Source organism: Hyla sarda, chromosome 5 (genome assembly GCF_029499605.1).
Source record: "Hyla sarda isolate aHylSar1 chromosome 5, aHylSar1.hap1, whole genome shotgun sequence".
Classification (NCBI taxonomy): Eukaryota; Metazoa; Chordata; class Amphibia; order Anura; family Hylidae; genus Hyla; species Hyla sarda.
In genome coordinates this window covers 59,795,319-59,814,240 of record NC_079193.1, presented here as the reverse complement: position 1 = coordinate 59,814,240, position 18,922 = coordinate 59,795,319, and the positions used below count along the sequence as shown (strand labels likewise).

The 18,922-nt window shown below is 43.5% G+C and overlaps 1 long non-coding RNA gene across 1 annotated transcript; it reads left to right on the top strand.

The window, feature by feature from the left end:
• The first annotated feature begins 8,799 nt into the window (after window positions 1–8,799).
• On the top strand, window positions 8,800–13,014 carry LOC130272525 (uncharacterized). Its single transcript, XR_008843593.1, has 3 exons — window positions 8,800–8,958; window positions 10,268–10,380; window positions 12,917–13,014. It is a non-coding gene; the product is annotated as an uncharacterized LOC130272525 (long non-coding RNA).
• The last annotated feature ends 5,908 nt before the right edge of the window (window positions 13,015–18,922 follow it).

Here is an 18,922-nt window from a genome sequence, read left to right as displayed (position 1 = left end):
CATTTTGGATAGATCCGACTTCAGGCTGAGAGCAGGGCGCTCAGAGTGGAGGCGACTGCCGGCAAAGTTTCGCGCTTCTTCCGGCCCCTATGGGCTTGAGAAAGATCCTGGAGAGGATCGAAACGTCGCTGCTCTTTGTTACACTTTTTTGATGAAATAAATTCACAGTTTTTTCACTACATGGAGTGCTGCACTATCTATTATTTTTATGGAATTGGAGGGACCTATGGACTGATCCTTTTTTAGTTGCCTGCACCCTGCTGTTTGCACATTTTTTCATCTAGAGTGCTGTTGTACCTATATATATATATATATATATATATATATATATACAGTAACCCCCCGACCTGCGATGGCCCCAACATATGATAAAATCAACATACAATGGCCTCTCAGAGGCCATCGCATGTCGATGTCAGCATCGACATACGATGCTTTTATATGTCGGGGCCATCGCATTAACTGCTATCTGTCAGCGCAAAATGCTTAAGCTGCTGTCGGATAGCAGTTTAAGCATCCCGGGCAGGTTCACTTACCTAGTCCTGCTGCTCCGGGTCCACTTCACGATCCTCCAGCGTCTTCTGCATCTTCTCCAGGGTCTGGGCTTCGCTTTATGGCGTTGTTATTACATCACTACGCACGCTGCGCCGTCGCAGCAGCGTAATAACGTCATCAGAAAGCGAGGTCCGGACCCTGCAGAAGATGCGCAAGACACCGGAGGATCCCGAAGAAGACACCAAAGCAGCGGGACAGCATTGGGAGCCCCTTGGACAGCATCGGGAGCGGTGAGGACCTGGTCCGGAGCGGCAGGGACAGGTGAGTACAGCTTCCTATACATTGCACGGATCCCTCAACATACGATGGATTCGACAAATGATGGGTCGTTTGGAACGAATTACCATCGTATGTTGAGGGACCACTATATATATATATATATATATATATATATATACAGTAGAATATGTTGGGATTGTTGATACTATAAACATTGGAAATCATGAGAGTTTATGGTTAATTATATCATAAATAATATGAATTATGTTTATTTTTTTACACAGCTATCCTCCTATGGAAATCGTGAAAACTTTTCTGCTTTCCTTTAGTAGCACATTCACTCTTAAGTTGATTTCTTTACTGAGTGGAGTAATTATAATCAAAGATTGGGAAACAATACAAAGTGAATACATTAATACCATTCATTTTCTTTCTAGGCAAATTATAGCATGTAAAATCGGAAATTAGGCGTCTGGTAAAACAAAAACAAAAAAAGAAATGTAGCCCGCATCTTGTATCAGTATCTAGGCCCAAGACAAAGAATTATAAAGTGATTAAATGGGAGAATAGATGATAGACTTAAATATGTGTATGCTTTTATATCTGTCTGTGTCATAATAAGGATAACACTTCCTTACTACAGTCACAGCCCTGTTCCCAGCAGTGGAAACACAACAGGATATGGATAATTTGCACTCTAGTTCTCCGCTATGTTAACAGTAATTTTCGGAGACATAGTAATTACGCTCCATTCAAAATATCCCATTGTTTTCCCAGACAGACGCGGAAAGTAACATGTATTTTACTGGAGCTTAGGATTCATCGTTCCTTAATGCTGTTATGTAACAAGATGTCTTTCGAAGACAATCTTATCTGGAAGTAGTGAATGTGCCAGCGCTATATAAGTAACAGAAATAAATGAATTATACTGTCAACGTGTGTTTTATTACCGAGGCTTCTGAATTTGTTACATATTCTGAAATAGTTGTAGAACAGTTTGTAGAACCAACACTGGTGGAAAGAAAATTCCACAGGTCTCTTTATACATACGGAGGGATCGTTTTTAGGGATGCTTTGGTAGCAGTCACACATGGGCCTTGGTGCTTGAAGGGGTCCAAAGTTCTGTCTGCCACATATGAAGAGAACACTATAAGGGGTATTTATGAAACCTTTTACTCCATTATTTTGTCTGTGATTAGTTGCTCTTTTTTGGCGCAGTTGTTTTTGTGACAATGTTTTGTGCCAAACCAAATAGAACAAGTGACGTTGAAAGTCATGATTTCAATTGAAATAATGCATTGGTCAAGAATTTACGATTTGCGACTCTTCAGTTTGTCGCATCGTTTGACACAACTGCGCTAACTGAGGTGCAATTCCACACCAGTCCTCTTAGAAACTGACTGCGTACAGCATTATTAAAAAGTCACACCTTTTAAAGTTGCACAAAAGTCATAGAGGGATCACCATACAAATTTGCGTACTGCAGTATATCTGCCCCTCTCTGCTGCAATGCTCAATAACGTGAATAGGAGGTTTAGCAATCAATGATCCTTCTCAGTGTAACATAACAGCACTCTGCACTCCTGCCTTTCCCTAATGCTGATGTGACTAGCAGTTGCAGTGTAACGCTGTGGTATGAGCTATTCACACACACACAGTCCCGTCCTCTCCATCTGAGTGCATAGATGAAATGAAGAGAGTCAAGATGGCCGCCGATTATATAGGGGCTGTGACATCACAGGGGTCAGTGAACACTGCATCTCACTTGTGGTTTAGGGTCAGCCCGCCTACCTTCATTCCCGCCGCTGTTTCCCGCCCTCCCATAATCCCCTGCCCCATGTACTCACATGTGGATCCGCCATCTTAGGTCCCCAATAGCCTGGAACGCTGTAAAATGGAGTTTAATGAAGCGATTCATGCGATAGAATCGCGGTGATATTCATATTCGTTGCAAATTTTTCATGAAATTCGTAACAAATTCGGGTTCGTCAACTTCAATTCGCTCATCTCTACTCCTGACATCAAAATAATTGAAAATCTATGGATAGACCTTAAAAGAGCAGTGCGTGACAGACAGCCCAGAAATCTCAAAGAACTAGAAGACTTTTGTAAGGAAGAATGGGCAAAGATACCTCAAACAAGAATTGAAAGACTCTTGGCTGGCTACAAAAAGCATTTACAAGCTGTGATACTTGCCAAAGGGGGCAGTACAAGATATTAACTCTGCAGGGTGCCCAAACTTTTGCAGGTGACATTTTTTTGTTTTCTGTTATTTTGAAAGTGTAAATGATGGAAATAAAATCTAATTTTTGTTGACATATTGTAAAAATGTTCAATCTGCAATTTGATGCCATTTGGAGATTTTTCCATCTTTTCTTGGCTTCTTTATGCATATTAATAAAATTTTTTATCATGGGTGCCGAAACTTTTGATCCCCACTGTATATGGTCTCCTCATGCTCTCGCCACGGCCACACTGTGCTATTCAGCCACTATATGGTCTCTTCATTCTGCCGCCCCCTCCACGCTGTGTCATTCAGCCACTATATATTCTCCTCATGCTTCCACCACCTCCACGCTGTGTCATCCAGCCACTATACAGTCTCCTCAAAAATTTGCAGAATTGTGGTTTTCTTTTCCATTTCCACACACAAATAGTATATTTTTGGTTGCGCCACCTCATGCTTCCGCCACCTCCAGGCTGTGTCATTCAGCCACTATAGGGTCTCATGCTGCTGCTACCTCAAGACTGTTTAAATCAGCCACTATATGGTTTCCTCATGCTTCTGCCACCTCTAGGCTGTGTCCTTCAGCCACTATATGGTCTCCACATGCTGCTGCCACCTCCACTCTGTGTAATACAGCCAATATATGGTCTCCGCATGCTCTCGCCTCCTCCACACTGTGTCATTCAGCCACAATATGGTCTCCTCATGCTTCCACCACCTCCACGCATTGTTATTCAGCCACTATATGGTCTCCTCATGCTTCCACCACCTCCCCGCTGTGTCTTTCAGCCACCATATGGTCTCCTCAAGCTTCCACCACCTCCATGCTATGTCATTCAGCCACTATATGGTCTCTTCATGCTGCCGCCCCCTCCATGCTGTGTCATTCAGCCACTATATGGTCTCCTCATGCTTCCACCACCTCCATGCTGTGTCATCCAGCCACTATACGGTCTCCGAAAAAGTTTTCTTTTCAATTTCCACACACAAATAGTATTTTTTTGGTTGCACCATACATTTTGTGGTAACATAAGGGATGTCATTACAAAGGACAACTGGTCACGCAAAAAACAAGCCCTCATACTGGTCTGTGGATGAAAATATAAGAGTTATGATTTTTAGAAGGCGAGGAGGAAAAAACAAAAACATAAATATATGGTCTCCTAATGCTGCCGCAACTTCCATGCTGTGTCATTCAGCCACCATATGGTCTCTTCATGCTGCCGCTACCTCCACGCTGGGTCATTCAGACACTATTTGGTCTCCTCATGCTTCCGCCACCTCCATGCTGGGTCATTCAGACACTATATGGTCTTCTCATGCTTCCGCCACCTCCAGGCTGTGTCATTCAGCCCATATATAGTCTCCTCATGCTGCCGCCATCTCCATGCTGTGTCATTCAGCCCCCATATGGTCTCCTCATGCTTCCGCCACTTACACGCTGTGTCATTCAGCAACTATATGGTCTCCTCATGCTTCCGCCACCTCCAGGCTGTGTAATTCAGCTACTATATGGTCTCCTCATGCTGCCACCACCTCCATGCTGTGTCATTCAGCCACTATATGGTCTACTCATGCTTCGCCACCTCCAGGCTGTGTCATTCAGCCACTATATGGTCTCCTCATGCTGCCGACACCACCAGGCTGGGTCATTCAGACACTATATGGTCTCCTCATGCTTCTGCCACCTCCACGCTGAGTCATTCAGACACTGTATGGTCTTCTCATGCTTCCACCACCTCTAGGCTGTGTCATTCAGCCCCTATATGGTCTCCCCATGCTGCCGCCATCTCCATTCTGTGTCATTCAGCCCCCATATGGTCTCCTCATGCTTCCGTCACTTCCACGCAGTGTCATTCAGCAACTATATGGTCTTTTCATGCTTCCGCCACCTCCAGGCTGTGTCATTCAGCCACTATATGATCTCCTCATGCTTCACCACCTCCAGGCTGTGTCATTCAGGGACTATTTGTTCTCATGTTGCTGTCACCTCCACGCTGTGTCATTCAGCCACTATATGGTCTCCTCATGCTTCTGCCACCTCCATGCTGTGTCATTCAGCCACTATATGGTCCCCTCATGCTTCTGACACCTCGAGGCTGTGTCATTCAGACACTATATGGTCTCCTCATGCTTCCTCCACCTTCAGGCTGTGTCATTCATCCACTATATGGTCTCCTCATGCTGCTGCCACCTCCGTGCTGTGTCTTTCAGCCACTATATGGTCTCCTCATGCTTCCGCCACCTTGAGGCTGTGTCCTTCAGCCACTATATTGTCTCTACATGCTGCTGCCACCTCCACTTTGTGTAATACAGCCAATATATGGTCTCCTCATGCTCTCGCCAGCTCCACACTGCCTCATTCAGCCACTATATGGTCTCCTCATGATTCCACCACCTCCACGGTGTGTAATTCAGCCACTATATGGTCTCCTCATGCTTCCACCACCTCCACGGTGTGTAATTCAGCCACCATATGGTCTCCTCATGCTTCCGCCACCTCCCTGCTGTGTAATTCAGCCACCATATGGTCTCTTCATGCTGCCGCTACCTCCACGCTGGGTCATTCAGACACTATTTGGTCTCCTCATGCTTCCGCCACCTCCAGGCTGTGTCATTCAGCCCATATATAGTCTCCTCATGCTGCCGCCATCTCCATGCTGTGTCATTCAGCCCCCATATGGTCTCCTCATGCTTCCGCCACTTACACGCTGTGTCATTCAGCAACTATATGGTCTCCTCATGCTTCCGCCACCTCCAGGCTGTGTAATTCAGCTACTATATGGTCTCCTCATGCTGCCACCACCTCCATGCTGTGTCATTCAGCCACTATATGGTCTACTCATGCTTCGCCACCTCCAGGCTGTGTCATTCAGCCACTATATGGTCTTCTCATGCTGCCGACACCACCAGGCTGGGTCATTCAGACACTATATGGTCTCCTCATGCTTCTGCCACCTCCACGCTGAGTCATTCAGACACTGTATGGTCTTCTCATGCTTCCACCACCTCTAGGCTGTGTCATTCAGCCCCTATATGGTCTCCCCATGCTGCCGCCATCTCCATTCTGTGTCATTCAGCCCCCATATGGTCTCCTCATGCTTCCGTCACTTCCACGCAGTGTCATTCAGCAACTATATGGTCTTTTCATGCTTCCACCACCTCCAGGCTGTGTCATTCAGCCACTATATGATCTCCTCATGCTTCACCACCTCCAGGCTGTGTCATTCAGGGACTATTTGTTCTCATGTTGCTGTCACCTCCACGCTGTGTCATTCAGCCACTATATGGTCTCCTCATGCTTCTGCCACCTCCATGCTGTGTCATTCAGCCACTATATGGTCCCCTCATGCTTCTGACACCTCGAGGCTGTGTCATTCAGACACTATATGGTCTCCTCATGCTTCACCACCTCCAGGCTGTGTCATTCAGGGACTATTTGTTCTCATGTTGCTGTCACCTCCACGCTGTGTCATTCAGCCACTATATGGTCTCCTCATGCTTCTGCCACCTCCATGCTGTGTCATTCAGCCACTATATGGTCCCCTCATGCTTCTGACACCTCGAGGCTGTGTCATTCAGACACTATATGGTCTCCTCATGCTTCCTCCACCTTCAGGCTGTGTCATTCATCCACTATATGGTCTCCTCATGCTGCTGCCACCTCCGTGCTGTGTCTTTCAGCCACTATATGGTCTCCTCATGCTTCCGCCACCTTGAGGCTGTGTCCTTCAGCCACTATATTGTCTCTACATGCTGCTGCCACCTCCACTTTGTGTAATACAGCCAATATATGGTCTCCTCATGCTCTCGCCAGCTCCACACTGCCTCATTCAGCCACTATATGGTCTCCTCATGCTTCCACCACCTCCACGGTGTGTAATTCAGCCACCATATGGTCTCCTCATGCTTCCGCCACCTCCCTGCTGTGTCATTCAGCCACTATATGGTCTCCTCATGCTTCCACCACCTCCATGCTGTGTTATCCAGCCACTATATGGTCTCCTAAAAAATTTGCAGAATTGCGGCTTTCTTTTCAATTTCCACACACAAATAGTATTTTTTTGGTTGCACCATACATTTTGTGGTAAAATAAGTGATGTCATTGCACAGGACAACTGGTCGTGCAAAAACAAGCCCTCATATTCGTCTGTGGATTAAAATATAAAAGAGTTATGATTTTTAGAAGGCAAGGAGGAAAAATCAAAAATGTAAATATATGGTCTCCTCATTCTACCGCCACCTCCACGCTGGGTCATTCAGACACTATATGGTCTCCTCATGCTTCCGCCTCCTCCATGCTGGGTCATTCTGACACTATATGGCCTTCTCATGCTTCCGCCACCCCAAGGCTGTGTCATTCAGCCCCTATATGGTCTCCTCATGCTGCTGCCATCTCCATGCTGTGTCATTCAGCAACTATATGGTCTCCTCATGCTTCTGCCACCTCCAGGCTGTGTAATTCAGCCACTATATGGTCTCCTCATGCTTTGCCACCTCCAGGCTGTGTCATTCAGCTACTATATGGTCTCCTCATGCTGCCGCCACCTCCATGCTGTGTCATTCAGCTACTATATGTTCTCCTCATGCTTCCGCCACCTCCTCGCTGTGTCATTCAGACACTATATGGTCTCCTCGTTCTTACACCCCCTCCAGGCTGTGTCATTCAGCCACTGTATGGTCTCCTCATGCTTCTGCTACCTCCACGCTGTGTCATTCAGCCACTATATGGTCTCCTCATGCTTCCACCACCTCCAGGCTGTGTCATTCAGCCACTATAATGGTCTCCTCAAAAATTTCCAGAATTGCGTTTTTCTTTTCAATTTCCCAACACGAATAGTATTTTTGGTTGCGCCATACATTTTATGGTAAAATGAGTGATATCATTACAAAGGACAACTGGTCATGCAAAAAACAAGCCCTCATTCTTGTCTGTGGATGAAAATATAAAAGAGCTATGATTTTCAGAAGGCGAGGAGGAAAAAACAAAAACGTAAAAAATTTATTTTCTGAGTCCTTAAGGCCAAAATGGGGTTTCGTTTTATAATTGTAGAAAAGTGGCTTGTAAAATCTAAAATAAAATTTTATAGAATTTAAATAATTAATTTTGATCCATAAAAGCCAGCTAAGAAGTACTGAATGGAAGGCAACTCTTGTCGCTACATTCTCATGGCATGAAGGACATTTTCAAAACAATCTGCATGTCATACTGAATAACAGTATTATTTCACTAACACAGCACACTCCTTAGGCGTGTTACGTCAAGGCAAAGTGTTCTACACCCATATTGAGGCTCTCTGTAGCCCAAAATAGCCATTTTTAATAGCCATTCACCGCAAATAAATTCGGACCGAACCAAATTTGTTCTAGAAATTCGGTGAATCAGCCGAATTGAATTTTCCAAAAATGTGCTTATCTCTATTAAAAACGTAAACAATAAAAAAAAATTGTGGTAATGAAACTAACAGTGTTCTAAAAATAACACAAATACAATCATAACATATATAAGGTATTGTGCTATTCAAAGCTTCAGCTGTTTAACATATTTCTTGAGTGTTTCTTTTAGCTCTTGTGTATGATTTGCAGCTTATGGAAATTTGTGCTTGATAAATAGCTTGGGGTGTGATATATTTTACACTGTTGGACAAGCTGGCAGTGAGTCAAGGAATACGCCACTGGCAAAAAAGTTGTGCTGTACCAACCTGATTGTAACAAATAATGTACAATAATAAACCTTTACATTTTCAGTAAGATTTTTTTTTTTCAATTCTTTCAGAAAAAAATATATTTGCTGTGTTAATCCTGTAGATTCTTCAATTCAAATGTATCATCTGGAGGGTGAGGATAATATGAGAGCTCGGTGCCATAATGTTCCTATTGAAGCTTTTTAGATCTCCAGTCAATCTAGTAAATGACTTGGTTTTACTAACTTACTTACTTACTTACCGTGCCAACTTGTGAGTACCAAAAGTTATTTATATACTCAAATAAAGTGTAAAATCAAGTAATATGTAAAATGGAAATATACAGTGTATATAGATTATTAAATCTCCAGTTAGATATTAAAGGGATATGCTGGGGACCACTGCGAGCGTTCAATGCTGGAGGCTCTTGAGATCACAGCTGCTCCCCGCTTGTGACATCACAGCCAAGCACTCCCCCGCGATCTCCCTGCTGCACCCGGCGTTCGTTTAGAGTGTCGGGTGCAGTGCCGGAGGCTTGTGACATTACGCCCACGCTCGTGATGTCACGGCCATGCCCCCTTAATGCAAGTCTATAGGAGGGGTATGACGGCCATCATGCCCCCTCCCTTAAACATGCATTGTGGAGGCATGTCCGTGACATCACAAGCGCGGCCGTGACACCATGAGCATCCGCCCCACATCGCCAGTCATCAGTCACTGAGCGAAGTTTGCTCCATGCACCGGATGTCTGGGGTGCCACAGCCGAGATTGCGGGGGTTTCTAGTGGCAGGACCCTAGAAATCCTTTGGATAGAGGAAAAGATGTCTAGGGGTAGATGTCACGATCACACCCTATCTGTCCAGCCAAGGTGAGCTACTATATTTAGAGATCAAAGACCAGGGCTGATTAATTAAACATTTAATCTGATAAAAGGTATCACAGTGCTATATATATATATATATATAAAAATAGACAAATGACATACAGTTACAAAAATATGAAAGAGTTTAGCAAGGCAAGTTCAGAAAACAAAAGATGAAGTTCTTACAGCATGATGGTATAGCCGTCCTTGTCAGTGAGAGTCCAGCTCTTGTCAGCTTTTGACACAGCCTTGAACACCCTGAGTCTAGCATTGTGAAGTATAATATATCTGCCTTTTTGGAGGGAAACTCCATTCCCCCCTCCCCTCTGATCCCACCAGGGGGGCATCTCTGTTCCTGGCTCTCTTATCTGGTTGATTATATGATGGGACCATCCTGCTGCTTCAAAGGGCCTCTGACTTTAAAGGAGATACAAACAAACAGCCAGACCCCCAATAAAATGCAATACACAAAAAGGATACACCGTCTGAATGACCCCTCACCCATGTCTTGGATAATACATTACACACAGTTACAATTATAATACACATATAGGATTTTAATAATCAGGCCTTGGGCCTGACAGTAGAGTACCCCTTTAATACCCTTAGGAATGTAGCTATTCCTGGTGCAAAAGTTCAGCTTCCCCCCCACTTAATGGCTACTGCCCCAAAAGTTGCCCAGCTGCATTGCAAATGTTGATCAGCAGTTTCCTATTGCAGGGTGCAGGAGACATGATAGCCATAAGCACTGGTCTAGAACTGAGGCCCTTTTAGGCATCAGAAGAAATAAAGAGCCTCTTGTGAAGCGATCACCACCACTCAGAGATGATAAGGTAATATTACAGAGGTGGTAGAGTAGCTTGCATGTCCTTAGTAAGGACTGGAAAGTTCTATGGGATGATTACATTTGAGATTCATGTGAATACAGGTTTGTGCAAACAATCATCAAAATTTGTTTTAGTCAATTTGTTCTTATGCAGGAAAAGAATACCACAAAATTTGTTTTTAAATATAATTCATATTCATAGATAGATAATATATAACTATTTAGTATATAATATGATATATAATTTTGGGTCTCTCTATGTAGCTGGTATGTAGAGGGTTTGTAGGGGGCTTTGTTTAGCTTGTTTCCACCAATGTATGTAACTGTATGTCCATTTATGTCCATTGACAATACTGGCTCAGCAGGTCAGACTTCCGCTGCAACTGGCAGGAGCAGAGCTGAAGGAGTTGAGTTTTGGCATCCAAGGCCTCTGCAACTTGATACAATGTCGACAAAATATCCTAAATTAAAGAAGGCCTCAAAATGTTCTAGGTGCTTCTTTATGTCTAAAATTTTTTAAATATATGTATATATGCATAGAAGATAAGCTCAAAGGCAAAATATCCGCACTCACCATTAAGTTAACGGCAACCGGCTTCAGACATGTGGTAGTTAGACCAGCGGAACGGGGACCAAGCTCTACGGGCGCTCAGGAGTGAGGCATTGCCTCACTCCTGAGCACCCGTACAGCATGGTCCCCGTTCCGCTGGTCTAACTATCACATGTCTGGAGCCGATTGCCGTTAACTTAATGGTGAGTGCGGATATTTTGCTTTGAGCTTATCTTCTATGCACATTGATTTTCCCTATGTTCGGATTTTCCCAGCACCATCATATCTGACGGCCTAATCAGACCTTCCTCCATTTAAGCTGTATGACTGGATCTTAACCCTGTCATTGCTGAATAATCGCAAGTAGTGCTATCCCTTTTTTTCTTATTCACTGATATATATATATATATATATATATATATATATATATATACATAAAACAATTGTTTTTATTATACTCCACTTTGCTTTATTTTCTTTGAAACACCTTATGGGTTAATATATTTCTTGAATATCAATTGGAATACTTTGAGGGGTATTACTTTTAACATAGGGTGATTTATGGGGGTTTCTAGCATGCAGGCTGCTAAAATTCAGAACTAAACTGGTCATTAAAAAATTTGAATTTTGAATTTTGTTTTGAAAATTTGGAAAATTGCTGCTAAACTTCTAAACTTTCTAATATCTTAAAAAAGTAAAAGGACATTTACCAAATGACTGCAACACAAATTAGACATATTGGCATGATCTTTCTTGAAAATGCTAATCTTTTCACATTTTTCACCAAATTGTGCACCAAAAAAAATTTACCACCAAAATAAAGTAGAATATGTCACGGAAAAACAATCTCAGAATCAGAATATTCGGTAAAAGCGTTTTCGACTTATTAATTCGTAAAGCGACGGTGGTCAGAATTGCGAAAAAGGGCTCAGTCCTTAAGGTGAAAAAGGGCTGCGTCCTTAAGGGGTTAAAGCATCCCAAAGTTATTACAACACAAAGTGAGACTGGTCAGATTTTAAAAATATATATTATATAGATTTGAAAATGGGTTTTGGTCCTTAACCCCTTAAGGACCACAGGATTTTTTATTTTGAACTTTTGTCTATTCCTAATCCTAACACTTTAAATGTTATGCCTTCAGACCTATATGAGCACTGCTGACACCTCTGTCCATGTCAAGGACTTTCCTGAGCAGGATAGGTTTGCTATGGGGATTTGCTCCTGTTCTGGAAAGTTCCTGACTGAGGTGGTAGAAATGTGGTCAGTCTAAAAATAACTACACAATTTCCTCTGTAATATAGAGCAGCTGATAAGTACTGGAAGGATTAAGATTTTTAAATAGACGTAATTTACAAACCTGTATAACTTTCTTGCACCAGTTGATTTAAAAAAAAAATTTGATGGTCCCAGCAGCAGGATCTGTTTGACCTTTATGTTTAGCATAACTTTTTGAACTGGTATTCTACTGCTGGGGCTATCATTGGAGGTACAATTTAAAGGGGTGCTCCGGTGAAAACCTTTTTTCTTTTAAATCAACTGGTGGCAGAAAGTTAAACATATTTGTAAATAACTTCTATTAAAAAATCTTAATCCTTCCTGTACTTATTAGCTGCTGAATACTACAGAGGAAATTATTTTCTTTTTGGAATGCTCTCTGATGACATCATGAGCACAGTGCTCTCTGCTGACGTTATTATAAAAATAATAACGCTTTATTTATTGTTGCCCTTAGTGGGATTTGAACCCAAGTCCCCAGCACTGCAAGGCAGCAGTGCTAACCACTGAGCCACCATGCTGCCCTTAGCATACATCTGCTACGCATGGTTGCTAAAATGGACAGAGATGTCAGCAGAGAGCACTGTGCTCGTGATGTCATCAGTGTTCCAAAAAGAAAGGAAATTCCTCTGTAGCATTCAGCAGCTAATAAGTACTGGAAGGATTAAGATTTTTTAATAGAAGTAATTTACAAATATGTTTAACTTTCTGCCACCAGTTGATTTAAAAGAATAAAGGTTTTCACCGGAGTACCCCTTTAAGGCCAAAATTGGTATAGTCCTGAAGAGGTAACAACAAAAAAGAATAAAAAACAAAAAACAACCACTATAAAGGTATGTTAAGATACTATTCAGCACATCCATGGTCTGTAATATCAGTATGTGCTTTTAGGTATTTAGTAGTCTATGGAGTTTTTTTATTTATTTTTTTTGGTTTTTTTGTACCTCTTTACTAGCATGCAGATTGTTAGTTTTGTCGCTCGTCCGGCTGCTGTAATGATCTAACACTAAGAACTTCAAATTTATTAAAGTCACCTTTACTGTCACTGTCTTAACTGCCATAATAGTTTATGATTTTACTTTTAAAACACTTACCTTTTGGCAGTCTCTCCAACCTGAATAAGTATATTCCGTTCCAAAGGCTGACGTATTCCTCCATGAAGCCAACAGATGCATGACACTAATCAAATAGCGACGGCTACTAGTTTTAAAGCAGCAGGATTAGGCAGAACATCTTGCGCCTAGAATCATAGATTCCTAAAGCTTTTTGTGTCAAATAAGGATTTTCTATTTAAACCCAATTTGTTACTCTAAGTTAACATTGTTTTAATGTTTAACCTGTTGGGGACGAAGGGCGTATGCATACGCCCTTGCGTCCTGGTACTTAAGGACGAATTTCGGTCCCCGCCACGCGCAGATGCCCAGGGGGGTCATTAGACCCCCCCATGTCGGCGATTGGCGCAAATCGCAAGTGAATTCACACTTGCGATTTGCGCCGATTCCGGGTCATTACGGGTCATAGACCCGGTGACCCGGAATAGAAGGGGGATCGCGGGTGTCTAAGACACCCACGATCCCCCTGTAGTGATAGGAGTGAGGTGGCACGGGTGCCACCCCTCCTATCTCTGCTATTGGTGGTCTAGACGCGACCACCAATAGCAGATCAGGGGCGGAGGGGTTTACTTTTGTTTTCCCCGTCCTGCCCTCCCACAATAGGCGGGGCAGAACGGGGAAAACGAAGAGGAGCGGCGCCGAGGCAGCGGAGCGACGAGGATCGGCGGGCGGCGACGGAGATCTGCGGCGGCGTGCGGCAGAAGAGGACGGCTCCCGGATGCGACGGAAGCCGGTGAGTAGTTGCATAGCAACATCTAGAGGGCTACAGTTTGAGACCACTATAGTGGGCTCTAGACTGTAGCCCTCCAGATGTTGAAAAACTACAACTCCCAGCATGCCCAGACAGCTGTTTGCTGTGTGGGCATGCTGGAATTTGTAGTTTTGCAACAGCTGGAGGTCTGCAGTTTAGAGACCACTGCACAGTGATCTCTATACTGCCCTCTAGATCTTGCAAAACTACAACTCCTAGCATGCCCACACAGCTGTTTGCTGTCTGGGCATGCTGGGAGTTGTAGTTTTGCAACATCTGGAGGTCCACAGATTGAAGATCACTGTTCAGTGGTCTCTAAATTGTAGCACTCCAGATGTTGCAAAACTACAAATTCCAGCATGCCCACACAGAAAACAGCTGTCTCGGCATGCTGGGAGTTGTAGTTGCGTACCTCCAGCTGTTGCATAACTACATCTCCCAGCATGCCCTTCTGTGATCAGTCATGCCGGGAATTGTAGTTTTGCAACAGCTGGAGGCACACTGGTTGGAAAATACTGAGTTAGGTAACAGAACCTAACTCAGTATTTTCCAACCAGTGTGCCTCCAGCTGTTTCAAAACTACAACTCCCAGCATGTACTCACAGACCGTGCATGCTGGGAGTTGTAGTTTTGAAACAGCTGGAGGCTCACTGGTTGGAAAATACTGAGTTAAGTAACAGAACCTAACTGAAGGTTTTCCAACCAGTGTGCCTCCAGCTGTTTCAAAACTACAACTCCCAGCATGTACTGACAGACCGTGCATGCTGGGAGTTGTAGTTTTGCAACAGCTGGAGGCACACTGGTTGGAAAATACTGAGTTAGGTAACAGAACCTAACTGAAGGTTTTCCAACCAGTGTGCCTCCAGCTGTTGAAAAACTACAACTCCCAGCATGTACTGACAGACCGTGCATGCTGGGAGTTGTAGTTTTGAAACAGCTGGAGGTTTGCCGCCCCCATGTGAACGTACAGGGTACATTCACACGGGCGGGTTTACAGCAAGTTTCCTGCGTCAAGTATGAGCTGCAGCAAATTTTTGCCGCAGCGCAAATTCCTAGCGGGAAACTCACCGTAACCCGCCAGTGTGAATGTACCCTAAAAACACTACACTAACACCTAATAAAGAGTAAAATACTACATATACACCCCCTTACACTGTCCCCCCCCCCCCCCCAATAAAAATGAAAAACGTATTGTACGGCAGTGTTTCCAAAACGGAGCCTCCAGCTGTTGCAAAACAACAACACCCAGCATTTCCGGACAGCCACTGACTGTCCAGGCATGCTGGGAGTTTAGCAACAGCTGGAGGCACCCTGTTTCCTGTTTGGGAATCACTGGCGTAGAATACCCACATGTCCACCCCTGTGCAATCCCTAATTTAGTCCTCAAATGCGCATGGCGCTCTCTCACTTTGGAGCCCTGTCGTATTTCAAGGAAACAGTTTAGGGCCACATATGGGGTATTTCGGTACTCGGGAGAAATTGCACTACAAATTTTGGGGGGCTTTTTCTCCTTTTACCCCTTATGAAAAGGAAAAGTTGGGGTCTACACCAGCCTGTTAGTGTAAAAAAATATATATATTTTTACACTAACATGTTGGTGTTGCCCTTTACTTTTTATTTTCACAAGAGGTAAAAGGAAAAAAAGACCCCCAAAATTTGTAACGCAATTTCTCCTGAGTACAGAAATACCCCATATGTGGCCGTAAAATACTCTGCGGGCGCACAACAAGGCTCAGGAGTGAGAGTGCACCATGTACATTTGAGGCCTAAATTGGTGATTTGCACAGGGGTGGCTGATTTTACAGCGGTTCTGACATAAACCCAAAAAAATAAATACCCACATGTGACCCAATTTTGGAAACTACACCCCTCACGGAATGTAACAAGGGGTACAGTGAGCATTTACACCCCACAGGTGTCTGACAGATTTTTGGAACAGTGATCCGTGAAAATGAAAAATGTAATTTTTTTGTTTGCACAGCCCACTGTTCCAAAGATCTGTCAAACGCCAGTAGGGTGTAAATGCTCACTGTATCCCTTATTACATTCCGTGAGGGGTGTAGTTTCCAAAATGGGGTCACATGTGGGGGGAGTCCACTGTTCTGGCACCACGGGGGGCTTTGTAAATGCACATGGCCCCCGACTTCCATTCCAAACAAATTATCTCTCTAAAAGCTCAATGGCGCTCCTTCTCTTCTGAGCATTGTAGTTCGCTCGCAGCGCACTTGACGTCCAAACATGGGGTATTTCCATACTCAGAAGAAATGGGGTTACAAATTTTGGGGGGCATTTTCTCCTATTACCCTTTGTAAAAAAGTAAAATTTGGGGAAAAACCAGCATTTTAGTGGAAAAATATTTTTTTTCATTTACACATCCGACTTTAACAAAAAGTTGTCAAACACCTGTGGGGTGTTAAGGCTCACCGTACCCCTTGTTACGTTCCTTGAGGGGTGTCGTTTCCATAATAGTGTGCGATGTGGAGTTTTTTGCTGTCCTGGCACCATAGGGGCTTCCTAAATGTGACATGCCCCCCAAAAACCATTTCAGAAAAACTCACTCTCCGAAATCCCATTGTTGCTCCTTCGCTTCTGAGCCCTCTAGTGAACCCACAGAACACTTGACATACACATATGAGGTATTTTCTTACTCGAGAGAAATTGGGTTACAAATTTTGAGATGATTTTTTTCCTTTTACCCCTTGTAAAAATTCAAAAACTGGGTCTACAAGAACATGCGAGTGTAAAAAAATGAAGATTTTGAAATTTCTCCTTTACTTTGCTGTTATTCCTGTGAAACACCTAAAGGGTTAACACACTGACTGAATGTCATTTTGAATACTTTGAGGGGTGCAGTTTTTATAATGGGGTCATTTATGGGGTATTTCTAACCAGAAGACCCTTCAAATCCACTTCAAATCTGAACTGGTCCCTGAAAAATTCCGATTTTGAAAATTTTGCAAAAAATTGGAAAATTGTTGCTGAACTTTGAAGCCCTCTGGTGTCTTCCAAAAGTAAAAACTCATCAATTTTATGATGCAAACATAAAGTAGACATATTATATATTATGTGAATCAATATATAATTTATTTGGAATATCCATATTCCTTATAAGCAGAGAGCTTCAAAGTTAGAAAAATGCAAAATTTTCTAATTTTTCATGACATTTTTGAATTTTTCACCAAGAAAGGATGCAAGTATCGCCAGAAATTTACCACTAACATAAAGTAGAATATGTCACGAAAAAAGTATCTCGGAATCAAATTTATAAGTAAAAGCATTCCAGAGTTATTAATGCTTAAAGTGACAGTGGTCAGATTTGCAAAAAATGCTCCCGTCCTTAGGGTCATAATGGGCTCCGTCCCCAAGGGGTTAATGTATTGTATTAGAGCTGGGCGGTATGAGCAAATATGTGTATCACTGTATTTTTGTAAGTTATGGTGGTTCCACGGTATATAACGGTATTTCTTTCACCCCCCCCCCCCCCCCAAAAAAATCATGTTACCCACCAGCGATGTTCTGCTCGCCCCCAATTATCAGCCCAGCAGGGCACTACTCACATATGTCACCCGCAAGCACTGCCCTCCTCCTCTTTGTTGGGGGCCTCCCGCAATGGAACTCAATACTGTACGCCAGTGGTCTCCAACCTGCGGACCTCCAGATATTGCAAAACTACAACTCCCAGCATGCCCGGACAGCCAACGGCTGTCCGGGCATGCTGGGAGTTGTAGTTTTGCAACAGCTGGAGGTCTGCAGGTTGGAGACCACTGCTGTACGCTGTATCCCTATGCCCGGGCTGCAAAAGATAAAGAAAATAAATGTTAACTTAAATGTTAACCTACGTCGGTCTCACACTGTTCCTTGGGACTGGAACGTCTGACAGCCGTCAGCCTATCACCAGCCGCAGCGATGTCCTGCCCCGGCCAGTGATAGGTTAAACGCACTGTCATGTAAGAAGCCGGCCAGAGCTCCTTACATGACAGTGGGCTCAGCCTATCACTAGCTGGATAACAAAAAGGAGGAGGGCAGTGCTTGCGGGTGACATATGTGAGTAGTGCCCCCCTGGGCTCATAATTAATTGGGGGGGGGGGAGCAGAACAGTGCTGGCGGGTAACATACAGCGCAGGGCTGATAATTCATTCATTCCGGAGGGGGAGGGGCCCAACCGGTATTGCGGTATGGTGAAAAATTCATATCGTGAAGCCCAAAAATGTTGGTATTCGGTATGAACCGGTATAACGCCCATCCCTATATTGTATATTAAGCTACACTAACATTTGTACCTGTAACTTTCATACAAGCAATGCTATAGCTTCTACTACGTAGCCAATACAGTACAATACTGATGGAATTTAAAAAGTTTTTTTCTGGCACTGTAATATTGATAACCTATTGAAACATATCCTTAGTCTGTGTTCACATGTATTCACACGAGGCGTCTAATTCGCGGCACTTACCAGCCCATTTTTACCACTATTTACCAAAATTGCTGAAAAGATTATGCAACCGTGAATAGTCCACTCATTTAGTCCAATAGTCCACCCATTTATTACACACACCTGCCTCTACCTGGACCATTGTCAGGTGCTTAGCAAAAGGAAATTTGGTGTCACAACTCCAATTATGTGTTTTGCTGTTGACAAGCGCCCACTGTCACTGCCATTCGCAGTAGTGTCATGAATGAGAAACCTGGGCTGCTATGAATCTAGGTACTATTCTGACGGTGATTGGGTTTAAATATGGAGGCATATTACTGCTCTCATCAGTGCATACCGCATAGGTACATCCAAGTATTGTACCATTTAGTAGCTGTCAAGGTGCTCCAAACCGTCAAAGTCCAAACAATAGTATCCACCTGCTGGTG